The 26,540-nt window shown below is 34.2% G+C and overlaps 1 pseudogene; it reads right to left on the bottom strand.

Moving 5' to 3' along the window:
* Nucleotides 1-12,141: 12,141 nt before the first annotated feature.
* LOC120195425 lies at nt 12,142-14,810 on the bottom strand (annotated as a pseudogene).
* Nucleotides 14,811-26,540: the final 11,730 nt, after the last annotated feature.

Below are 26,540 nucleotides of genomic sequence, written 5' to 3'. Positions count from 1 at the left end.
ACTTATATGCAACATATGTCATTTCCCTATAAGAACACTTTCAAATTTAGAAAGGTTAGTTATGAAGAGTAGTTGACTAAAGCAGTTCAAGAAGAAAGGAAGATGAAGGATCAAGAGTCACATGTCAACAGGATATTTGAAGATAACAATGTTGGAAAATTTGTGGCTGGAATCTGACCATGTTTCCTTGCGGAGGAACTAAATAATTGGAATACAATAGATTTTCTTGTAGTTTTTAGATGAAATTTAGAGTAATACTCGAATCTAACCCTTGTTGTTTTGTTTTCGAGCATCAATGAATTTTTTAAGGGATACTATGTTATTTTACTTAGTTTGAAATAAAATATGTTTTCTTTCATTTCTTAAGTGGCAGTCATTCTTTACATTCTTTATTATTTATTCATACATATTCATTTCTCTTCACATATATATTTATTCCAGACCTTCTTTTTAAGATGTCTCAAGTATTAATAACATGAATGTTTCTAAATTTAATCATGACATAGATTTCGAGCAGCCCATGTGTTTAGAAGAAGTCAATATCTACAAAAATGAGGTAGAATGTGACGTTCTTAACATATTATTTTGGTTGGTGGAAAATGATGATGAATAAGATCTTATCTCACAAAGAACAATTGAGATTCTAAATTTGATTATGGATAAGAGAATAATTGAGCTAAAAGGTCAGCATATTTTTTCGTCTGAGACCCGACAAAAATTGATGAATTTGCTTCTATAGTTCAAAGACACATTCAGTTGGTCTAATCAAGATGTGCCAGCATTGAACACAAATGTAGTAGTACATAAGCTCCCGATAAGGCCAGAATGCAAGCTAATTTAGAAAAAGCTCATAATTATGAGGTCAGAGGTGGTAGCAAAGATTAAAGAGAAAACGAAGAAAATGACTAATACACGATTCTTTTAGGTCACCAAATATCCAGAATAGACAGTTGGTATAGTCTTTGTGCTGAAGAAATATGAAAAGGTGCATATGTGTGGATTATATTGAATAACATCGTAGGGCATTCATGACTTTGTTTCATGAATGGTTTCTTAAAGAATAATCAAATAAAAATGAGCCCGATAGACGTGTAGAAAATAATGTTGGTGACCAAATGTGGCACGTACTAGTACCAAATAATGTCATCTGAGTTGAAAAGTGCAAAAAAACTTATCAAAGGGTTATTATACCCTTTTCATAACATAAGGCAATAAAATCAAAGTGTATATGGATAAAACGATTGCCAAGTCCTGAACTGAACAGAAGTCATTCATAACTTGAGAGAACTTTTCCAAAGATTGAGAAAGTATCAGTCGAAGCTTAATTCAGCTAAGCACATTTAGGTGGTAGCATCAGGAAAATATTGTGTCTTATCATTAGCCAAATAATTCAAGATTGATTCCAATAAAGTAAAACAAGTTAGAATTTTCCATCACCTCGTGCCTAAAACAAGTTGGAGGTTTTCTTAGAAGGTTAAATTATCTTAATAGTTAACTGGAAAGTGTGATTTAGTTTGTAGATTACTTCAAAAGAATAAACCTGAAGTTTAAGATGATGGTTGCCAAGAAATAAGTCAAGAAATATTTCTCAGATGCTCCAATTCTAGTAATACAAGTTTCTGATATATTGTCCATCCTTTACTTGGCAATTTATGAAAAAAAAAATCAATGAAATGTGTATGGGCAATAAGAGGAGTCTGAAAAGAATGAGGGAGCCATTATTTATCTGAGCAAAGTTTACCAATTGTGAAGTCTGATATGCACCAATTCATCCGAATGATCAACATTGATAGGAAGAATAGCTTGTGGGCTAATGTTATTATTAGAATTTTTCAGGCCAAAAAGTAATAAGAAGAAATGTCAAAGCAGATTTTGTTGCAAGTTGTTCCTTAGATGATTATGAGTCTTCGAGTTTTAATTTTCTAGATGAAGATTTAATATGCATCTCAAATAAAAAATAACTTGTTTCGAAAGATGAATCCTTGAAGTTTTATTTTGATGAAACAATCGAGGCTTTAGGATAAAAAAATTGACACATAATTAATTTCTCTAGAATATGTATTACTACCTTTTTATAAGTAGACTAAAGTTCTTTTGTACCAATAATACGATAAAATATGAAGTATGTGCCATGTGGATAAGAACAACCATGGAAAGGAAAGTTAAAGTGCTAAAAATATGAGATGATTCCTCGAAGAGAGTAGGGATTTGCATGATAAATTTCCATTTGATTCGTATGCCCATTAGAGTTCAGTAAGTTCTTCAATGAGGGAAACACTCTATCACTTTAGTGAATGGAATAAAAGTTGTATTATTCATCGGAGTCAAAATTCTGTCACTTCAAGTTTTGATAGAAGTAGAGATAAGATGAAGTTTAATAAGGTTAAGCTTGGTACGATCAGTTGAACCATGTAAAAGCAAAGAAGTTAAAAGTCATTTGCCATGGACATATGTATTAAAAATGAACAATGCAAGCTCAATACGAGGAAGTTTGTATGAGAAAGTTTCGAGAGGTTAATCTAGTTCTTGAAAAGATCTTGCCAATTCATACAATTTTCTATAGGAAATGGATGCCTAATTGGGAAATGTTATATGTCATCAAAAATGTCTTTTCCAAAGGAGCATTGATTTTGATAGAGATGTATGAAAATATGTTGAGAAATTAAGTAAACTTACTTAGTCAGGAAATACGATTCTCAAAGAATAAAAAAGAAGAAAAAATGAAAAAGAAAAAGAAAAAAGGGAAAATGGAATAAAAAGAAAAAAATGAAGGAAAAGTGAAAGGGGCTCAAGATGAAAAATCCACAAAGGGCGTCATAAAACAAAAGGAAGGATTTGAGTTGAAAACCTGAAAGGGCGGCTCAAATGCATTTTGAGGTTAGGCATCCGACAATAAAACCCTTTCGAGAGCTCGATATTCTAGAGAAGCTTCACATCTATAAAAATTTTAGCAATATTCGAGATATTCTAGACAAAATCTTACCTCAATGCTCCAAATTATATCAGGTTGAATGGTTCGAGAATATTCATGTTAATGATGGTTGAGGCGTCTGAATTTTATTTCTAGATTTTTTATCCTTTCTATGATTGCCATGACTTTTGTAAAATTTTAATTCTTTCATTTCAAGCCTCAATTTTGTTCATTTACAAGCATCTTACAAGTAGATTAACATAGTTAAAAAGAAAACAAAAGATTTCTTAGTATTACTTTGAACTAATCTTTTAAGTGTAGAAAATCTAATATATGCCATAACCTTGACACTCGTGTTTACTGATGAAGAGTCTACGAAGAAGTAAAATAAGGAAAGACGTACGTGTACCGAAGTCATAGAAAGGGATGCACGAGGAGAAAAATTCAATCCACCTCGAAAGTAATTTTTTCAAGATGATATCACTTTAGTCATTCAACTATTGGGGCAAAAAAAATGAGACAATTTCTCGAGAATAAGAGAGGTCCTTGAAGAGGTTCATTTTGCCTCGAGCGCTTAAAATAAGAAAATTGGGCAAGAAGTAACAACTCAAGTAAGAAAAAAATAAGTTATGCATGAGTAATGAAGACATTCTCTGATTTTCAAACAATAAAGTCTGAAAGATTAATCAAGAAGTAAACAATCGCCTTAATAAAAAGGGGGATGATTTATTTTGAGATTTTCTAGTATCTTAGTTCATAGTAAAGGTTCAAGGCATTTCTATTAGAAGTATTAATCATTTTTTAAGCTCCCATTTAGTTATGAGACATCAAAGAGAAGACCTCAAACTATTAGATCAAAATAAGAAGGAAGAAAGACATTTGATAGCACTTATGTTTTCTCAAGTTGATAGCATATGAATTTTTATAAAAGGTACAAGAGTGAGACCATTCGAAGTCAAAATATTTTGGCATAAAGAGAGCCATAAAAATACCCACATTGCAGCATTACCCAAAAGCCCAGATCATATTGAGATAATGAAATTCAGATCAAGTAGACATTAAGAAAGAACTTTGCCATTTGGAATAACAGGCAAGAATATGAAGACAAGAAGAACTTACCTTGGAAAAGTAAATTGCTCATTCTTCAGTTGGCAGAAAGGTCCTAAGAAACAACCATAATTGAGAAATTGAGTTAGGGGGAAAAATGCATCAAGACCATATACCTGACCGCAACAAGGATTCAAGAGAGAAAATACTTCTTTTGAGATTTTAATGAAGTTAAAAAATAGAAGGCAAAAAAGAAATAATGATACTAGATGATCAAATTGTTCTTCAAAAAATGCAAGCTTGAACTTCCAATTTGCCACATTGATATTAGAGTAGGCTCTGGAAAAGAGTGATCAAGCAGAGCAAGACCGAGGTCTCCACTTTAAAATCAGAAGAAGATTGATGAATTAACATTGTTACATCTTGATACATTTAATTGTATTCATATTTTACACATAAATGTATAATTCTTACAGATCTTCCAATGAAAGAAGAAAAATTTGTTATGTCAATATATCAAGAAGAGAAAATCAGAATTCAAACCTTAAGTGGAGAAAATCATGTTCAGACTAACAGAGCCTCAAGAATATAAGAGCCCAATCTACAAAAGAATTATTGCTTTGAAGTGGGCCATGTTACTCGACCACCAAGATGTTTTTATATGATATTTGAAAAATGAGAAAGTGATTTTCAAAGTTTCTCATTTAATATTTTCTAAAAAGAAAATTTTTGAAAAGTAAGAAATCAATTTTTAAAGTTTCTTATCCAGTAGAGTATTTCCAAAATTAGTAAGTCTTTCGGGCTATCAGTAAGTCTTTTGAGCCTAATGATTAAATCCTCTAGGTCATCTATAAGTCTTTTGAGTGAGATGATAAGTCCTCCAGGCCATCTATAAGAACTCCGGGTAAGATGTTTTTATATAATATTTGTGAAAAAATGAGAAAGCGATTTTCAAAGTTTCTCATTTAATCTTTTATGAAAATGATTTTTTTTAAAAGTAAGAAAGCAATTTTCAAAGTTTCTTACCAAGTAGATTCTTTCCAAAACTTAAGTCATTTGGGCTATCAATAAGTCTTTTGATCCTGTTGATTAAATCCCCCAGGTCATCTGTAAGTCTTCCAAGCAAGATGATAAGTCCTCCGAGCCATTTATAAGACCTCCTAGCAAGATGTGTTCATATGATATTTGAGAGAAAAAAAATGAGAAAGCGATTTTCAAAGTTTCTCGTTTTATGTTTTCACTAAAAACAAAATTCGTCTCACTTAATGTTGTTTTTCTTAAAACAAATTTTGTCTTTCTTAAGATTATTTTTCTTAAAACAAATTTCGTTTCACTTGACATTGTTTTTCTTTAAAAAAAATTCATTTCACTTTGGATTTCTTTTTCTTGAAATTCAACTTTTGGTATTGTTTCATTAAAAAAGAAGCAAAAAATTCATGTCTCTCTAGAATATTTCTCTTGAAACAAGAATTTTTAAATTATGTCTCTAGAAAATACCATATCCTTTGAGATTATTTTTCTTGAGATACTAACCTTGAAATTATTTACCTTGAAAAATAAATTTCAATCTACCTTTAGATAAGGATTATTTTAAATCTCGCTCGAGACAACATTGAATTTCAAAGAAAAATATGAAACCGAACGAAGACTCATCGTCTTTTTATCTTTGCTCTATTCATGTCTTCACACCAATGGACAAAGAGGCACATATGTAGACATCAATTTTCGTCTGGGTCTTTTTTTTTATTTTCAAATTTTATTTTAGTTTTATATTAGAATAGTCAAGTTTATTAGTGTTAATTTATTAATATTATTATATATGTGTGTGTATATTTCGGTAATCAATAATTTTTTATTTTTTATTATAATTCTATAGTGTTATTATTATTGTGATTACACTTAATTATATATATATATATAAAATATTTAATTATTAATTGTAGGTTAATTATTGTTATTTAATTTTAATTAAAAAATTATTTTAATCATTAAATATATCTTAATATTAAATTATTAAAGTAAAATGCATATTAACTTTCATTTCTTTTTTTTTTGGTTACATGACAGACCCAATATAACAAATAGGCCCATTCAATTCAATACCAACCCTAGTGGCCTACGTGTGAAGACCAAAGAGAATTAGGGTTTCTAAACCCTACGTCGCCAAAAGTGAAGGGAACACAACCTTCGGATCTAACCATTCATCTAACCGTTCAGGTGTTGTAGTAAATAGGGTTTATGAGCCCTAATTATCACTCCCTGTTGCCCACTCAACCATCATGTCTGGATCCATCCAATGGTATATATTAGAAGCGACATTTAGGGTCATTCAAAACCTAGTGAGAACCATGTGTCACCATTCCAGAAGCTTCCATGCGTGCATCTCACGCGCGATGTTTCAGCAAATCATCGCACCAGCTTGACGTGCTAGTGGTCCCTCCACGATAGCACCTCTTCACGTGCAAGTTGGCCATCTCACCAGGGCCACCACCTAAGCAATCCACGCAAGCAGTCCCCATATGAGTCCTCTTGGTCCCCAACTCCCTATCAGACCATCCGTATACCAGCAAACAAAACTGGTCCCTTCCCTATGATTATCCTCTATCAAACGGTTATGTCAAGGTGACAGAGCAGCACAAATCAAACCTTCAATTGCAGTACACGGAGGGAGAAAAAACAAAATCAATTCCCCTTTATAACATGCAAAACAAAAACCAAAGAAGGGGAGGATTTCTGAACCATTCGAGACCCACGTCAAAAAAAGGAAAAAAAATGAAATCAAAGAAAAACAAAAATGCAACCAGATCTATAACCAAAAATCAAGGAAAAATTAATAAAAAAACACTCGAAACAAAAGAGGGAGAGGAGAAGTCTTATATGCTTCAACACTCGTCGGGAAACTTAAGAGTTACCGGATTTTCGAGTTACAGAAAGTGTTGATGAATCGGGTAAAGAAAACGAAAGAATACAAGAATTTTAACGAGGTTCGACAATGTGCTTACGTCCTCGGTGCCTAGGTGGCTCTAGAAATTTTATTCAATGTCTCATAGGTTTAGGTTACATCTCTATTTATAATGAAAAACCTGGTACATAATTACATAATTAACCCTGTATCGTACCGTGGGGATGCACATCGCACCCCGAACCCACATAATCGTAACCCCCTCTACGTGACTTTCTTTGTAAGGACAGTTGATGTTCGCTTCTCTCACTCCGTTCCATCCTCTGTCCTCTTTACCAGTATATTTATGAGTCATACCTAACAAATCTCCACCTTGGCGAATATCTAGCCCCTTGGAAACTTCAATGTGGGTTGGATTACCTTACTTCTTTAACAACTCGAAAACATTCAACAAGTCCAAGCAATGCTTGATCTTGTCTGTCGTAACTGACTTGGTGAACATATCAGTGGTATTCTCGTTAGTATGTACCTTCTGAAACAAAACCTCTCCAGATGCAACCAACTCTCTGATCTTGTGGAACCTTACATCAATACGTTTAGTTCTAGCACGATACACCTGATTCTTAGCCAAGTGAATAGCACTTTGATTGTCACAAAACAACTGAACTCCACCTTGTTGAACACCCAACTCCTTTTCTAAACCAATAAGCCATAAAGCTTCATTTGCAGCATCAACCACTGCCATGTATTCAGTTTTAGTTGTAGATAGTGCCACAACAGATTGAACAATAGACTTCCAACAAATAAGCCCTCCACCAAGAGCAAACACATACCCTGTCGTAGATATTCTATTATCCAAGTCACCTGCATAGTCTGAATCCACATATCCTACAACCAAAGGATTATCTCGCTGACTACCAAAAACAATTTCATGTTCCACAGTACCCTTTAAGTACCGAAAGATCCACTTGACTGCTTCCTAATGTTGCTTACCAGGTTTAGACATGTACTTACAAACTTGAATAACAGCATGAGCTAAATCAGGACGAGTGCATACCATTGCATACATCAAGCAGCCAACAACATTAGAATACGAAACCTTTGCCATATCTTCAGCTTCCTTATCTGTCTTAGGGCACTGTTCTGATGAGATCATAAAGTGATTCGCCAATGGAGTGCTCACTGGTTTTGCGCTGCTCATCGCAAACCTTTCTAGAATATTCTCAACATAACCCCGTTGAGATAGCCACAATTTTCTTGAGTCTCTGTCCCTGCAAATTTCCATTCCAAGAATTTTCTTTGCAGCACCTAAATCTTTCATATCAAATTCCTGACTCAATAAAGTTTTCAAACCGATAACATCATCCATGTTCTTCGCAGCAATTAACATATCATCAACATACATCAACAGAAAAATAAAAGAACCATCATCAAGGCTCTTAACATAGACACAACAATCATACTCACATCGGTTGTAGCCAATCTTGATCATATAGGAGTCAAACTGTTTATACCATTGTCTCAGAGAATGTTTCAACCCGTATAAAGATTTCTTCAATCTGCAAACTAAATGCTCGTTTCCAGGTTGAGTGAAACCTTCAGGCTGCCGCATGTAGATTTGCTCCTCTAAATCACCATACAAAAAAGCAGTTTTAACATCCATCTGCTCTAAATGCAAATCCCAACTTGCCACCAATGCAAATACTTCTCGGATTGAAGTGTGCCTGACCACAGGAGAACAAATTTCATCATAATCAACTCATTTCTGATGTGAAAAACCCTTTGCTACCAAATGAGCCTTGAACTTCTCATCCTCTTTTTCTGTTACTGCTGGTTTCTTCTTATACACTCATTTGTAACCAATCGGCTTCTTACCCTCAAGAAGGCGAACCAACTCCCATGTATGATTGTGATTCAAATACTCTATCTCCTCAACCATGGCTGCCATCCACTTGTCGTTGTCCTGACTAGTGACAACATCATGAAAAGTAACCGGATCATCACTGGTAACAGTAAGTGCAAAATAGACCAAGTCTTTAAAACCCAATCTGTTCAGAGGCTTTATATTCGTTCGTCTCACCTTGTCTCTGGCGAGACTATAATCCTGCAAATCATCCATAGTGGAACCACCAGAAGTCGGTTGAGAAGTTTCTGGTTTCTCAACTGGAAACTGCTCGAAATCCACCACTGTCGTGTCTTTCTTCTGCCGCAACATTGACTGTTCATAAAAAACGACATCTCTACTGATCACAATTTTCTTCACAATTGGATCCCAGAACTTGAATCCTTTGACACCTTTCTTGTAACCCATAAAAATTCACTCATTCGATTTTGCATCAAGTTTGAATCTCTCATCAGCAGGTACATGCACATAAGCAGGACAACCAAAAATCCGTAAGTGATCAAAACTAACATCATGACCAGTCTATATCTCTTCTGCAACTTTCCCAGCCAATGATGCCCTTGGCGATCTATTGATAAGGTAACATGCCAAGTTAACAACCTCAGCCCAGAAGTGTTTGGGAAGCCCCGCATTCAACCATAAACATCTAGCTCTTTCATTCAATGACATGTTCATCCGTTCCACAACACCATTCTGTTGTGGTGTCTTGTGCACTGTAAAATGCCTCTTCATCCCATGCTCCTTACAGAAGTGTAGAAATTGTGAATCTGTGTACTTCGTACCATTATCAGATCACAAACACTTGATATTTCATCCTATTTGGTTTTCTACCTCAGCTTGCTTGAACTTCTCAAAAACTTCAGATTTCTGTTTCAAAAAAATACACCCAAACTTTCCGTGAAAAATCATCAATAAAAGTAACATAATACCTAGATCCACCCAAAGACGATGTCGTGGAAGGCCCCCATACATCAGAATGCACATAATCAAGAATCCCTTGAGTTATGTGCTTCGTAGTCTTGAAACGAAATTTTAATCTGTTTACCAAGAATACAATACTTGCAAAAATCGAGTTTACAGCTTTTGACACCATGCAACAAATTTCTTTTGTGTAATTCTGCCATTCCACGTTCACTACGATGAGCAAGACGCATATGCCACAGTTTTGTAGTATCATCACAGGACTCAACGAAATGAACTCCACCTGCAACGATACTCCCTAACAATCTGTAAATATTCCCTGCAGTCATCTGTCCTTTCATCATAGTCAAAGCTCCTTTAACTATCTGAATGGTTTCCCTATCATCATCAGCCTTAGGGATAAAACCATTCTTGTGAAAAGTTCCCAAAGAAATCAAATTCTTCTTCAAATCTGGGATATGCCGAACACCACTCAACGTCCGAATAGAGCCATCATACATCTTAATTCTGACATCACCAATACCAACAATATTGCAACATCGATCATCACCCAAATAAACAAAACCATAATTAACCGACCTGTATGTAGAAAACCATTCCCTATTTGGCGTGATGTGATAAGAACATCCAGAATCAAGAATCCAAACATCTATCAATTGAGTCGTTGAAATAGAGAGCATATCACTCTCACTACAATTAGAATTATCATCCTCGACCACATTCACAGACTTGGATGAGTCATCACGCTTCTCATCAGTCTACTTTTTCAACTTCGGATAGTCTCGCTTCATATGTCCCGCCTCCTTGCACTTGTAACAGTGAATTGTCTTCTTATCCCTAGATTTGGATCTAAAATTCCGCTTCCCAGACCCTGTCTTCTCTGGCTTCAGTCCACGATCTCGATTACCCTTGACATATATGCTATCATCTTGAGAGCTTTCCCCTGCATTCTGCTTCCGCTGGTTGTGAGCCAACAAGGCTACAGTAATCTCCTCAACGTTGATAGTCTCTTTCCCATATGTAAGAGTAATCACCATGTGTTCGTAAGAGGGAGGCAACGAACACAACAGAATCATCGCTCTGTCTTCATCCTCAATTTTCACATCAAGCCGAACCAAATCAGAAATGATTTGATTGAAGACATTCAAGTGTTACGCCAAATCATGATCGTCCTGCATCTTCAGCCCATACAGTCACTGATTTAGATACAGTTTTGTCGTTAAGGATTTGGACATAAACTGACTTTCCCACTTCCTCTAAATTTCGTCTGGAGACGACAGATGCATGACGTGATACATGACCTCGTCCGCCAAGCATAATCGTATGGTTCCTGGCGCTCGCTATTACAATTCTTCTCAATCTTCCTCCTCCATCGATGCCGACTTTGTAGGTCGCAAAGCCTTCAGGATCACTTGCTACGCCAACAGATCCTTCACCCTTGTTTTCCACAATCTGAAGTTACCCTGACCATCGAATTTCACAACTTTGAATTTTGCTCCTGACATCTGATACCAATTGTTGATGAATCGGGTAAAGAAAACGAAAGAATACAAGAATTTTAACAAGGTTCGACAATGTGCTTATGTCCTCGGTGCCTAGGCGGCGCTAGAAGTTTTATTCAATGTCTCATAGGTTTAGGTTACATCTCTATTTATAATAAAAAACTTGGAACATAATTACATAATTAACCCTGTACCGTACCGCGAGGTTGCCCCCCCACCCCCAACCCACATAATCGTAACCCCCTCTACGAGACTTTCTTTGTAAGGACAGTTGATGTTCGCTTCGCTCACTCCGCTCCATCCCCTGTCCTCTTTACCGATATATTTATGAGTCATACCTAACAGAAATGTTACTCTCTTAGATCTAGGGTTATTTTATTTGGTTTTAGAGGGAAATGTTTACATTTTTGGGTTGTATATTGGGAGACGAGTTTTTTGATAGTCTCATGTGAGCTCTAACCACTGTGTATGGTCATAGACGACGTCATCATACGGTGGCTCCACCACTGCCATAAGATGGTTCAAGGAGGGCCTTGAGAGAAGAAAAGAGAGTTTTCTAGTTTATTTTAAGGGGAAGAGACAAAATGCATTTTTTAGGGTTTTTGAACCCTTATATACCGCCTATGATTTGTCGTCGTTTTGGAGGGAGAAAAGTGACACGTGAGATATTGGGGTCCCTCGATTCTTTGTAGTCTCTTATTCTGGACATCAAATGGAATTATGATTTCTTTAATTCGAGCTCTAAATTTTGTTTCTCTTGTGTTTTGGTTGGTCCATGTTTACCCTTATTTGTGTTTATTTTGATGTTTATAATTTAAATCCTTTATTATTCTTTCTTATGTACATCCTAAGAAAACATCTTTAAAAAACTAGTTTGCAATGTTTAATACATCTTCACAATAAGCAACCAATGGAAAATGCAACTAAGTTCATGGTATCACAAATTCCAATCAAGTTTTAAAAGGATCCATTAACATTAAGCATTAGTGTGGTATGATTGAAGAGCATACCCCCAATGACCATTAATTTTTACTAGAAACTACTAAGCATGCATTATCATAATCTTGAAAACATCAAGAGGCACTATTGTCATCTCCTTTGTCAGATGATGGGTTGGTGGCCGGTTTCTTTAACGGGTTTGCTTCTACTGCTCCTGAATTCATCAAAACACGCTTCACGCCTCTTTCTACAACACCGAGATGTGTGACCCCTGTAGCTCCATTTGTATGAGCAGTGGAAACAGTTGGAGAATCAAAACCTCCATTGCTGTTAACGGTAGCCATCTGTGATGAGCTGCCCATAGCAGGAGATGCACTGTTCTCACCACCTCTTGCCTTGGCAGATGCCATTCCCAGGATTTCTGCAATAATAGACTTTGGATTGGAGACTAGCTGTTGTAGATCTTCAAGCTGCAAATGTAGAAAGTGACAAAATTGTTAAGTATTAAACCAAGGTTTTAGTTCAAATTAGTTAATCAAAATATATTTGCCTTGTTTTCCAAGTCTTCAGCAAGTCCAACAAGTGTTTCAATTTCTGCTTCTTTATCTTTAACAGATATAACAGTCTGGGAGCCAGTGGAGGACTGTTGTACACCATCATCCAATTCAGATGCAGCTGAAGTTGATGCTAGGCCTGAGCAAGTCTTTACTTCATCTCTAAGCCGCTGCAGCCGACCCTTACAAACGGAGATGGCCTTCTAACAGAATGGAATTGCTTCTGCAGGTTTTGAGCCAATATCCAAACACATACATATTCGAAAATTTCTAAATTATTGGGTTAAGTGGCAAAAATAAAACATGAATGAAACTGAAGACCAGAATTGGGGGATTCACAGATCTATTTTGACTGCATACATGGACCAACCAAGATAGAACACTATTTAATTGAACCTGGGATTGAGTATTACAAATCACATAAAGAATAAAAAGCTATATAATAATAATATTTAAAATATATGAAAGATACAGTTCGACTATTTGTTGGTTATCGGGTTCAACTAGCCGTTGCAAAATGGATAGAGCTTTCTGGTAGTCGCCAAGTGAAGATTCAATATCCTCTAAAGAAGCATAACAGAAAGAAAATTGATAATTTAGGTGAAATAAGATGCTTCAAGAAAAAGGCTCTGTCAATTCAAAAAGGTTCATCATTCCCCCACCAAACCCCAACAAGTTCATGAATCAAAACAGTTATAAGTAATCATTTACTAACCTCTTTCCAGTGCAACCTCAGCCAATGTTGACAAAATATCCACTTTCTCCATTGTGTCACCCAGTTGTTGTTTTTCAGTAATTGCCCTAGAGACATCCAGCATTTTCTATGCTAAATCCAGGTCAGACTCATCCACATCTTCAGCTTCGTTGTCGCTATCATCACTTCCCTCCTCATCTTTTCCACCTGAAGCACATAAGATAAGGATATAACTTAAATATGGTAAAGAACGGTTAACATTTTAGTTTATAGGCAACATATACGACAATAACTATAACATTGATAGTGGAGCAACTAAGCTAACTACAAGTCTACAATTGATAAAAATATGTAAGCAATGGCAACGTTACCAAGACAGTGAAAGCTATTCAACCACACTATGTATCTATTGCTAAATTCAACAGGGTTAAATAATCCCTTTATGAATACAAACCCTCATCTAGTGTGGTACTGCTTGATACAGAAGCAACTGACAATTCACGAGAGAGAGCACTTTTACTTGGCTCATATTTGTTTGATTCTTGCTGAGTCTCACCCTCCTTTGGTACAGAAACCAAAGGATCAGCCTCCTCCTGTGCTTTATACAGCAGAGCACGCCCATAGAGATAGTACGCCTTGAGACAGTCAATGGCAAGTTCACCATGATGTCCAACCCTAGTGTAAAAGAAACATAATTCTGAGCATAAATAAACAATCTTGAAACATAAAAAGTAAATTAAACTACTAATGGAAACTCTCTAAACTAACAAGTGGTTGTTTCTCCAAATGGCATTTTACTTCCTCGTAACTGTTCATCAGTTTTTAATTACTTCACATGATAAAAGATTGGGCATGTTCTTGTAAAAGTTCAATATTTTACTTCTATAACCAAGCTCTAAATCATGAAATTATATGTAATATCTGTAATTATTCATTTCAATTTCCTCATGTAAAGTGTAAACCCTAAAAATATTAAAATGTGAGAAATATTTATAAAATACGAAATGAGAATAAATGAAACAGACGCCAAAGGCTTAAAACCTGATTTCAAGGGCGCGGCTAAAGCAATCAGCAGCTTCAGCGAAATCATTTTCTTTAAAAGCCTTGGATCTTTTATCCGTCAACTCATCTGCGAACTCCAGCTTCTTCTCTCGGTCAACATCCGAAACAATACCACAACTGTTAAAATTGTTGTTATTGTTCCATGTGGCTTCGATTGGACCTGGCGATTCTAGGGTTCCACCAAATTCTGCCCCTTGAGTTTGCACCGACTTTGTCACCGTCACCTCTGATCCCACCGCCGTACCTTCTTCTTCAGCCATCACTCCTTTGCTCTACTGATTTCTCGAAATTGTAAAAATAAAGGCAAATGAGAAGAGGTTTTTAGCTTTGGGATTTTATCTTGTGCTAGCCTTTTTTTGCGGAAAATCACATAAAATTGCAGATTTAGGAGGGAACACCAAAATGTAAAACGAAAGCGTTTCGAGTGGATAGCTTGCTATTTTCGAAAGGGTAACCACAGTAGTGGTCCTCAAAGTTTAGGTTGTTTGCCCTTTGGTCAACCAAATCAAAAAAATTTCATTTTGATTACTGCTATGAAGTAATATTTCTGCTTCGATCACTCTGCCATTAGGAAAAAAATTTATTGAGAGTTTCTATTGTGTATCTTTTCGTAAAGCCCTTTCTGTACAAAATCATTTATATCGAAGATTCAGGAAGGGAGAGTTGTAACGCCCTGAATCCTGGGTTAGGAGTTTTGGGCTAACTCGATAGGGCCTTGGAATAAATTTTTAGCTTGTAAGAAGCCTAGACCCAAGTTGAGTGGATTTGGGCTTGGTTTAAGCCCAATTGAGTTTAAAAAGGGGTATTTTTAATCATTAAATGATAGTTGAAGGAGTGAAAAAGTAATTTTACCATTTAGAATTTCAAAAAGTTGAAATCCTTAATTATTTGATGTTATCACATCTAGGCACCCTTCCCTTTTTCCTCATATTCCTTTGTCTTCTACCTCATTCTATCTTTCTTTTCTCCTTCTTATTATGTGGCACAAAGGTGATAACTTGGTGACCTTGCAACCTGGGTTTAGAATCCTAAAGGTAAAAATTCACAAGCTCTATCTTCAGAGCTTAAATTCAAGCCATTAATCTATTCATTTCATCATGGTTTTCGAAATGTGGGTTTAGTGGAGGTTATAGAATTTAAGTTCAATCAGTTCATTTTTGGAGATTTAAGCCTCAAGAAATGTTTTAAACCTTTTCTGAAGCTTTCCAACAATGTTAGTAACACTTGTGGTTGATTCTTGTTTAGTGACAGAGATTGAAGAAAGTTCCAAGTGTAAGAGAAATGAAAAGTTCACCCTTTGTTGAGTGAAGGAGCCTCCAACAGCTTAGAAACTCAAGATAACTCGCTTCTAACTCAACTTTACCACATGTGTAATACCCCAAATATTAGGTCAGAGACTAAATTGAAAAGAATTAAAATTTGAAGATTTATTTGAATAATTGGTAAAAGATGAGAAAATGAGTTGGAATAGTGTTTTGAACTAAATTATAGCTATAGATGAATAGAGAGAGCATTTTAGTCCTTTAAAAGGGAGATGAATTTAATAATTATTTTATTAAGGTCTTTAATAATAAAAAAAAGGGGAAATGAGGGGAAAAGTTATATATCTATTTTCTTCTTCTTTCACGTGGTTAAGCTCTTCTCCATAGCTCCAAAGGTAAGTTTTAATTAATTGGTTTTTCCTTTTGATTGAGGGTTGTTTTTATAACCTTAAGTGATATAGAAGCTTAAGGAATGATTAATTGAGATTAAAGTCATGAGATGGAGAAAATATTGGTGATTTTAGAAAACGAGTTTTGAAATGATATGTTAGTATATTGGTGTTTATTGAGATTTAATGGTAGATTTGACTTGTCAAAGAGGTAAATGAAAGATTAGAAGTATTAGATGGGTTTAAGAATATTTTAGAAAAAGTGGTTTGATTCTTAGAATGAAATGTTCTTGAAAGATTTTAGATTTTATAAGAGGCTAAATGAAGGAATGTTAGTATAGATAGTTAAAGAAGAGTTTAATAGTATTGCATGGGGTAAATATAATGAAAATTGATCTCATTTAGGTGAAAATCGGGTTAAAAACTGGAAATTATGGGCAAGTGTATCGGTACTGCTAGAACAGTACCGATACTATAGGCTAAAATGGGATAATTTAGCTGAGTAGTTTCGGTACTGATTCAATCAGTATCGATACCTATGAGGTAGTATCGATACCATGGTAAAGGTATCGATACTAAGCAACATCGAACCTAATTTTGGTATCGATACCATAGGGGGGTATCGATACGGTGAGGGTATCGATACCATGAAACATCGAACTTAATTTTGGTATCGATACCGGAAGGGGGTATCGGTACCATAGTATAGAAGTATCGGTACCATGATAGTAGTATCGATACTATGAAGCCATAAATGTTAAAAATAGGTTGATAAATGTATAAAAAGTTAATGTTATGTTCTTTAAGTATTGTTTAAGTATAATGGTTAGAAAATATTCTAACGTTGGATATGGTACATGTTTTATGGATGCTTGAGTAGATCGGAACCAAGCTTCCGAAACAAGCAAAACTAAGGGCAAAGGTAAAGTACCAGAGTAGTCAGCCTTATATTTGGGATACATAGCAAGGAAAGTCAAGTGAGTGCATTTAATTATGTACGTACATACTACAATAGTTATAGTTGTAGAAATGATTAATGTAAATATGGTGATTACCAAATGACACTTCGTGTGCAAAATGTTAAGAAATTCATACTAAGTGTATGAATTTCAATATAGGGAACTTCGTGTGCTAACATGATAAGAAATTCATACTAATTGTATGAATTTCTATATTGGGCACCTTGTGTGCTAAAGGATAAGAAATTCATACTAAGAGTATGAATTTCCATATGGGAAATATATGGGTATAAACATAAGAACTGCATATTAAGGAAATGGTTCTTTATATTAATAATGGGTATACAAACTACACAGATTTTAGAAATGGTTGATAAATGATGATATTAGAACTAGGGATGTAAATTATGGAATACGAATTGAATTAAAAGATCCCGTGAAAGATGAAATTGTCAGAAGTTCATAATAGAAGGTGAATTATCGTAATTGTATTAGATGAGTAATCCATGTAAATTATAGTAAAATTGAGGTTTTAGTGCACTGACAGTATGGGAATAAACCATAGAATGTATAATTATGGAAAGAGTTAATTGATATGATGAATGATTATTATAGTAGAGACTGCTCTAAAATAAAAGATCAAGAGGCCTAACTGTGCATATGACATAAATGTGTCATTTATGCCAGTTAGATGAAAGGCTAATTTGCTTTGAGGCCTAACTGTACATATGAAAGAAAGGTGTCATTTATGCCAGTTAGATGAAAGACCAAGTGTCTTTGAGGCCTAACTGTGCATATGATAGAAAGGTGTCAATTATGTCAGTTAGATGAAAGACTAAGTGTCTTTGAGGCCTAGCTGTGCATATGACAGAAAGGTGTCAATTATTCCAGTTAGATGAAAGACTAAGTGTCTTTGAGGCCTAGCTGTGTATATGACAGAAAGATGTCATTTATGCCAGTTAGATGAAAGACTAAGTTTCTTTGAGGCCTAACTGTGTATATGAAAGAAATGTGTCATTTATGCCAATTAGATGAAAGACTAAGTGTCTTTGAGGCCTAACTGTGCATATGACAAAAAGGTGTCAATTATGTCAGTTAGATGAAAGACTAAGTGTCTTTGAGGCCTAGCTGTGCATATGACAGAAAGGTCATTTATGCCAGTTAGATGAATGATTAAGTACGTTGAGTAAAGGAATAATGGCCTAGCTGTGCATATGAAAGAAATGTGTCATTTATGTCAGTTAGATGAACGATTAAGTACCGTTGAGTAAAAGAATAATGGCCTAATTGTGCATTGGTAGAAAGGTGTCAATTATGCCAGTTAGACGAACGTTAAAAACTGTTGGTAAGAGAATAAAGAAATTTAAGTATTGTGATATGAAGGGATATATATATATATATATATATCTACAACAAGCATAATGTTATGAATGAATGTTATAAAGGAATAGGTAAACAAAATATCAAAGGCATGAAAGATGCCATAAATGAAAGGAATAATAATGTATAAAAGGCATGTAAGGATGACATAATTGAAATGCATATAGGTGAAATAACGATGAATGGATGTTATCAATGAAAATAAAGATAATGACTAAAGAGATAAATGGAAAGGAAAAATGTAAAGGAAGATAGGTATGATAGGCATACGAAAAAGAATTAAGAAAATTGTGAATGGAATATGGTTTAAATGAGGATGAGTATGGGATAATAAATAATATACGATTTAGTACGAAATAAATAAATGTGACATATTCATGTATATTCAAAGGTTACGTTACAATATTAGTCTCACTAAGTAATTACTTAACGTGTGTTTATTTTACGCGTAGGTAAAGGCAAGGACTAGTGCCTAAAGAGTGTAGCAGTATCAGCAGCTTTTATCAATTAAAGGTTGACTCATCAGTAATATTATGACAATCTTATTCAATTTAAGAACTTAGTTGGCATGTAATTAAACTATGGTAAACACTTTGTAATGTATTTAAGTGAAAATTTTAGAACGTTGCTTTTAGAAGTATCATATTTTTTTGGTTAATCAAATTGAAACAAACTTTTAAGGGTTTTCAAATGATAAAATTATTTTAAAGCGTGACATCCATATCTTGTGTATGGAATGATATAAGGGAAATGGGTGTTACATTTATTGGTATCAGAGCTATAGGTTTAACCGATTCTCGACCAAAACTGGGTTAAATTGAACTGAGAAAAAGGATTACATGCCATTAAGATTGTCAAAGTTACTGATAGGTGTCATTAGAGTGTAATTGATGACACTCCTTAACAATAATGTGTTATTATGTTGTTCTATAGATGTCAGAATCCTCGAACTCGCGTTATAGCGGGGGAACAAGAGATGAGAAAAATAACTGGTAACGAAAGTTACGAGGCTAATAGTGATCAGTCGATCCCGTTTGAAAATGCTAGTGCACCTGCACATCAGGTGGTGCCGGTACCAGAGTATGGAGCTTTTATGCAAGCTCTCAATGCTATGTTGACTCGTTTTCAACCTCCTCCGCCTCTCCTGCTCCTCTAACACCGAGAAGTTGATCCCAAAAGAGCTGAAGAGCTTGGGAGCTCCAGAGTTTCGGGGAGAGGAGGGTGAGGGTCCTATAGAGGCTAATTATGGTAAATGATGTTATACTAATGCTTGAAATATTCACTGTTCGGATCTGGAAAAGTTGGGGAGCTGTATCTTTACTTAGAGGATCACTCGAGTTTGGTGGTCAAAAACTATGGTGCATGCACCACTAGAGCAAGTTACCTGGCAATTCTTTGAAAGAATTTAAGAACAAGTATGTGGGTGAACAGTTCAAACGGACAAATACTATGGTGCATGCACCACTAGAGCAAGTTACCTGGCATTCTTCCTGAAAGAATTTAAGAACAAGTATGTGGTGAACAGTTCAACGGACATGTTGTTAAAGTTCTTAAATTTGAAATAAGGTGATCGAGCAGTACATGAGTATGAGACTGGGTATAATAAGTTAAGTCGTTTCTCTATGGAGGTAGTTCCAAATGATAAGGCCTGACACGATTGGTTTATTGAGGGGTTGAGGCTAAAATTAAAAGAGATGTGTTGGCTTTGAGTTTTCCTAACTTACAAGAAGTTATTAACCGAGCCAAAGCTATTGAGAGAGCTCAAGAGGATACATTAGTAGTGGAATATAGTTTGGATGGGAAAGGATTGGAACACCCTTCAACTCCCATTATGTTAAGAGAGCAAGGGCTCGAGTTTGATATTCGTACCAAGAGGTTTGCTACAATTTCACAGAAAACAAAACAGTCTCAGTCGGTTTGCTGCTAGCTCAGGTAGAGCAATTGGAGAAAGAATAGTATGTCAGACATGTGGAAGAGTGCAGCGGGGAGTATGCAGACTTCTTAGTGGAGCTTGCTTCCAATGTGGTGAGACCAGTCACTTTACCCGAAATTGTCCAAAAGAAATACGAGGACAATTTAATGCAATCTGAAACATCTGTGGAAACCTATAATAGAAACAGAGGAAGTGTAGATCAAGGGACGAGATGAATCATTGCAGCGACAGGAGACTCGAGGAGTCGCCATAATTTATAATGTTACGACAAATGAGGATCGGGGGGATCCGGAATTGTAACATGTATTTTCATCTTTTGATGAACCTGCATTGGTATTAATTGGACCCTTGATATATACACTCATATATTAGTATAGGTTGGCTAGAGCTAGGTGAATTCCTGCAGAACCAATCTTGAGTAAAAGGATAGCCGTAAACCTTAAAGGGTCATGGTAAAAGTGTGAGTGGAAATGTAGTAGACAATTATAAAGATTCTAGGGGCTATGTTCTAATTAAGCTTAAGTATCACCTAAGGATCAAAAACCCACTATCAAAATCAACAAATAATCAAAACAAAGAAACTCACCTTGCTCTTGAATCCACGGGTGAAGAAGAAAGCTCTGGAGAATCTCTAATTTTTCCTTTTTCCACGTTCCTTATCTTATAAGAGAAAATAAAATTTTCATGTCAAATGACGATTTGCCCTTTACTTCATTTGATTATAGATAATCCTTTATAACTTATTTCCAAATAAATCATTGAACTATTCAATTATTCTACTTTAATCACCAAATTCTAAAGTTTTACAATTTAGTCACTAACCGGGTATTGAGGATGTTACAAATCTCCCTCCTTTTAAGAAAAATTCGTTCTCAAATTTCACTGCATTAATAGATAAAGATATTGTCTACACATATCCTATTCATATTTCATGTTACCTTCTCATTTAATCCTTCGTATTATCATTAATAACTTGGCTTTCATCACTCAATTCTTCAACCACCTTTTCCTTTATACATTCATATCATGTCACTTATATAGACAGTAGCATTAGTTCTTATCACTGAAATCATAAATCAATCAAATTCCTTATCAATCTTAATTGCCTTGCCCTAATAACCAAAATTTTACTCTATCTTTACTTGATGTCTCTAAAACTTCCTAATACATATAAATCATTCTTATTTCTCTGACTACGTCTACTTGTCAAAGAAAAATGAAATCCTTAATTCTTCATCATAATTGATTAACATACACTTTACAGATTCAAACAACCTTTCGTATTACCCAACATACCTTTCTTACTTCTAGTCACACTTAAAATCTATCTCACATCTTTCACCCGTGTTCTCATACTCTTTTCATTTCCCTTATACTTATCTCTGATTACTCATCTTTATTGCATCTTCATAACTCTTATAATCCATATAAATTGCCCAAAAACTTTTTCTTATACAAAATCCTTATCTTTTTTTAGCTATACCACATTCATAAGATCCAATATACAACCGTATCCAAATTTGCACCATACTTGATTAATTTACCCTGACATTATCTTCTAATCCTTTAACTCAATTACACTTATTATCATATAACTTCGTTAATCAACACTAGTTCTTCCAATCTGAAACGTAAACATTCATCGAACCAATTATATACATTCTTAAACTCTTCCGAAATAATATCCACATTACTTGATCCATTTTAAATACTTTTTATTCTTCAATTAACATCATTTCTAACAGAGCTCTTAAACGATTCACAAAGGTTTTCTTGATTTGGCGTGATTAATTATTTCTTGAAACGAGAACAAATTCAAAACCAATAACACTCTTTTAATTTAAGGCTTAAGCTCTAAACATCCATCACATGCATTCTTTTTCAGTCGGTATTAACTGAACAACAAATCTGCTTAGCTTATTAACTTACATTCATATCCATACAGGTGTAATTCCCTTGTTTTCAAGCTTGTATATTCTAGCTTCATTTGTCTTATAAACTGGTCATCGATGTACTTATTTTGAACTCTTATACAATAACGACGTCACTTGAATCTTTAACATTCTCATGGTGACATTTGTCCCCCATACTCTATCTTGCCCACGTAATAACGAAACTACTCAATTTAACTTCTCCAATTTGGAGAAATGAAAACCCTCTAACATTATCTTCTTATCATTTAACCAAAGGTCTGTAACACAGAACCTTCCTCAAATTTACTCTTGAACTCGGGTGCTCTTAACTTTTTTAACTATTTCAATACATTCATTCTATGAGTTAAAAAGCATAAAATTGAAAACACATCAGAATATCATTCAATATTATGTAAAACAATCTCTAATCTTATACAGGCACTCCATGAGGTGTTCTCTCTTCACCCTGCCTGGCCAGGGCAGGTGAATTGCTATTACCTTCAGTCTATCGCCTTATGCTTCACTTTGGAAGCTCTCATGATCATACATCTAATATAACATAACAATTTAACTATATCACAAGGTAACACACTCCTTACACTATCATAGAAAAGATTTCACTTTGTGTTGGCATGTATACTTTTTAAAACACTTTTGACTTCGATTTAAGCCTAGAATCGGCTAAACTAAAGCTCTTATACCATTAAATGTAACACCCCCAACCCGTAGCAACCCGGATACAAGTCTGAGGTGTCACATTAACATTTCAAAACATTTACTTGTACAAAATAGTGAATAATTTTAAATCTTTCACTAAATACAACTGAATAATTTACATAAAATACAATCATATAATTTTACAAAACCGATTAGAGCATATTGGATTCAAATCTTTATTTACATGCCAACTACAATCAGTAATACAAAATTCATACTATTCAATTCTTTTCTGATCTGATCTTTAGAAAGGAGAAGCTGACATGTCTTTCCTGTCTTCGATCCCTTTTTATTCTCTCACAACCTACGTGTGAAACAATCACACGCTAAGTCGTTGACTTAGTGAGGCATATAAAACATATAATAGAACCATAGAACATTTCATATAACAGAATGCATACATGTACATATACCATCATTATCATTAACCCAATTATCATATGATATTGTACTTATCATTTATGTATATCATATAACACATATATCATTTCACAAAGAAACACACATAACATCATATAATTCCTGTAACACATTTCATATCACCAAAAGCATATACATCACATGTATTGTATTTGTTATTATCTTTTTATTAGCCCATGTACACATGTGAGAACTACAAATATGTGAGTCTATAGAGGTTGTACACAATGTTATCACCACAACTCGTATCATTGCACCGAAGTGCCACGTTGAATTTGCACCGAAGTGCCGCGTAGAAATGCACCGTAGTGCCATGTAAATTGTTCACAAGGACCACATAGAAATTCCTTAAGAATCATATACATATTCCAAGGACCAAGTATGTGTCTCTAAGGACCTCATAAATGTTCCAAAGGATACATATATGTCCCAAAGGACCGCGTAGACCCTCGACTCTTGGCATGCCAACTAGACCCTTAGCTATCATGACACATAACATGGGCATTATCATTTATTTCATTTCACATATTGATATAAATACGTAGTTCACTTTCACATATCACGTAGCTTATGTCACATCGCTTAGATCACATATACATATCATCGCATAGATCACTTTTTGCCTAGCTTATATCAATATTTCATAAGATCATACATAGCCACGTAGTTCATTTCCATATATAAGTCACATGTACATATACTCATATAGTTATTATCATTTCTCCTGTAATCACATATATCATGTCTCATAACATACATCATGTACATATAATAACTTACCTCATATCATATAACTTATGATTTGTACTTTTATACTCACCTAGATCACGTAACATATTATAACATATAAACATATGTCACTTATGCATGTATTCATGTACACATTTTCATATAGTCTATATATATATCAAAAAATATATCTTAACTTCATGTTTTACATAATTACTTAGTTCAGTTCACATAGATTATCACATATACATGTTTTCTCATATATTATCATCAAAAAGCTCCTATAACATATTCCCATGGCTTCATAGATCTTTACCATATATCTTATTTATTATAAGTTCATTTAAGCCTATAAATCTTCCCCATATAATTTATCTTACATGTTCATATAATCACTTCTATCAATGTCTCCTAATTTACATACTATTCTCATATTGTCATATAGGTCAATGCTATTTAGCTTATTTCACTTTTTATTTAATCCCTTAAGTTGATTATACCAATTTCATTATATCTAAATCAGGTAATTTATATCTTGTTATTATATCTTCATCTAGACCTATATCTACATATCTTCTGTCACTTCCTCTTGTTGTCATATAAGTATTTCTATTTTACATAGCTCGTGATCCTATAACTTATATCTCATGTTCATATAGCTCATAACATGTAATACGAACAAAGCATATTCATATAATATCAAACATAATCATGCTTCTACTCATACAATTATATATTCAACATATTGTAAACAGACTTGTCGCAAGTCTAATTTCCATATACAATACGTATATTCTAATAATATGCACTCACGTCGTCGTCTCACTAATCAATTCGAGCACTTATAAATCTGTGTCTTTCCCTCGATCAATCTTACTTGCAAATTGTTCCGGAACTCGTTTAGGCTCTGTATATACATAAATATAATTTTCAAGATGATTATCAGAAACCTAAACCTTATAATTCGATGATAATAACTTAAACTAATTTAATGAGCCAAAATTCAATTTTTCCTTTAGGGGGTATCAGTACACTATGGGTACCTATTGAATGTGTATCGATACACTTTGCCCAGAAATCAATTTTTAAGCCCAAAAATTCACTCATTTCAACTTCAACACTTCATGTTTTTCCCCCTTTCATGTTATTAACTCACCCACATATGCTTAAACCAATTTATACCCATTTATCACATCTTTAACCTCAAAATCCTATTCTCCATATAGAAATCAATAATCATACCCATTTTTCAATATGTTCTAAATCCAATTCTATCACTTCATATCTCTTAATTAAGTTGATGACAAGTCAAATTCAGTTTCGAATTTAACTTATCAACTCTTTTCCATAAATTTATTTAGAAACCCCTTCTCTTTAATATCTTATAACTTCTTCATCTTTTGATTATAAGACAACTTAAGCTTTCCTTAAGCTTAAGTATCACCTAAGGATCAAAACCCACTCTCAAAATCAACAAATAATCAACAAACAAAGAAACTCACCTTTGCTATTGAAGTCAACGGATGAAGAAGAAAGCTCTGGAGAAATCTCTCATTTTTCCTCTTTTCCACGTGGTTCCCTTATCTTATAAGAGAAAATAAAAATCTTTCATGTCAAATGACCATTTTGCCCTTTACTTCATTTAATAATTACTAACAGTCCTTTATAACTTATTTCCAAATAAGTCATTAAACTATTCAATTATTCTACTTTCCATCACTAAATTCTGAAGTTTTATAATTTAGTCACTAACCCCGTATTGAGGATGTTACAAATATCCCCTCCTTTTAAGAAAATTCGTTCTCCAATTTCACTGCATTAATAGATAAGGATACTGTCTACACATATTCTATTCATATTCTCATGTTACCTTCTCAATTTAATCTTTGGCATTATCATTAATAACTTGGCTTTCATCACTTTAATTCTTCAACCACCTTTTTCCTTTATACATTCATATCGTGTCACTTATCATATAGACAGTAGCATTAGTTCTCATCACTGAAAATCATAAATCAATCAAATTCCTTATCAATCTTTAATTGCCTTACCCTAATAACCAAAATCTTACTCCATCTTTACTGGATTGCCTCTAAAACTTCCTTAATACATATAAATCATTCTTTATTTCTCTGACTACGTCTACTTGTCAAAGAAAAATGAAATCCTTAATTCTTCATCATAATTGATTAACATACACTTTGCAGATTCAAACAACCTTTCGTATTACCCGACATACCTTTCTTACTTCTAGTCACACTTAAAATATATACCTCAACATAACATTTATCACATCTGATTCTTTAAACTCTATCATTTTCATAATCAAGATCTCCATATAACATAATTAACTCATATCTTTCACCCATGTTCTCATACTCTTTTCATTTCCCTTATACTTAT

Source organism: Hibiscus syriacus, unplaced genomic scaffold (assembly GCF_006381635.1).
Source record: "Hibiscus syriacus cultivar Baekdansim isolate YM2019G1 unplaced genomic scaffold, ASM638163v2 tig00117012_pilon, whole genome shotgun sequence".
Lineage (NCBI taxonomy): Eukaryota > Viridiplantae > Streptophyta > Magnoliopsida > Malvales > Malvaceae > Hibiscus > Hibiscus syriacus.
The sequence above is the reverse complement of the archived record's forward strand: the minus strand, read 5'-3'. Positions and strand labels throughout refer to the sequence as shown.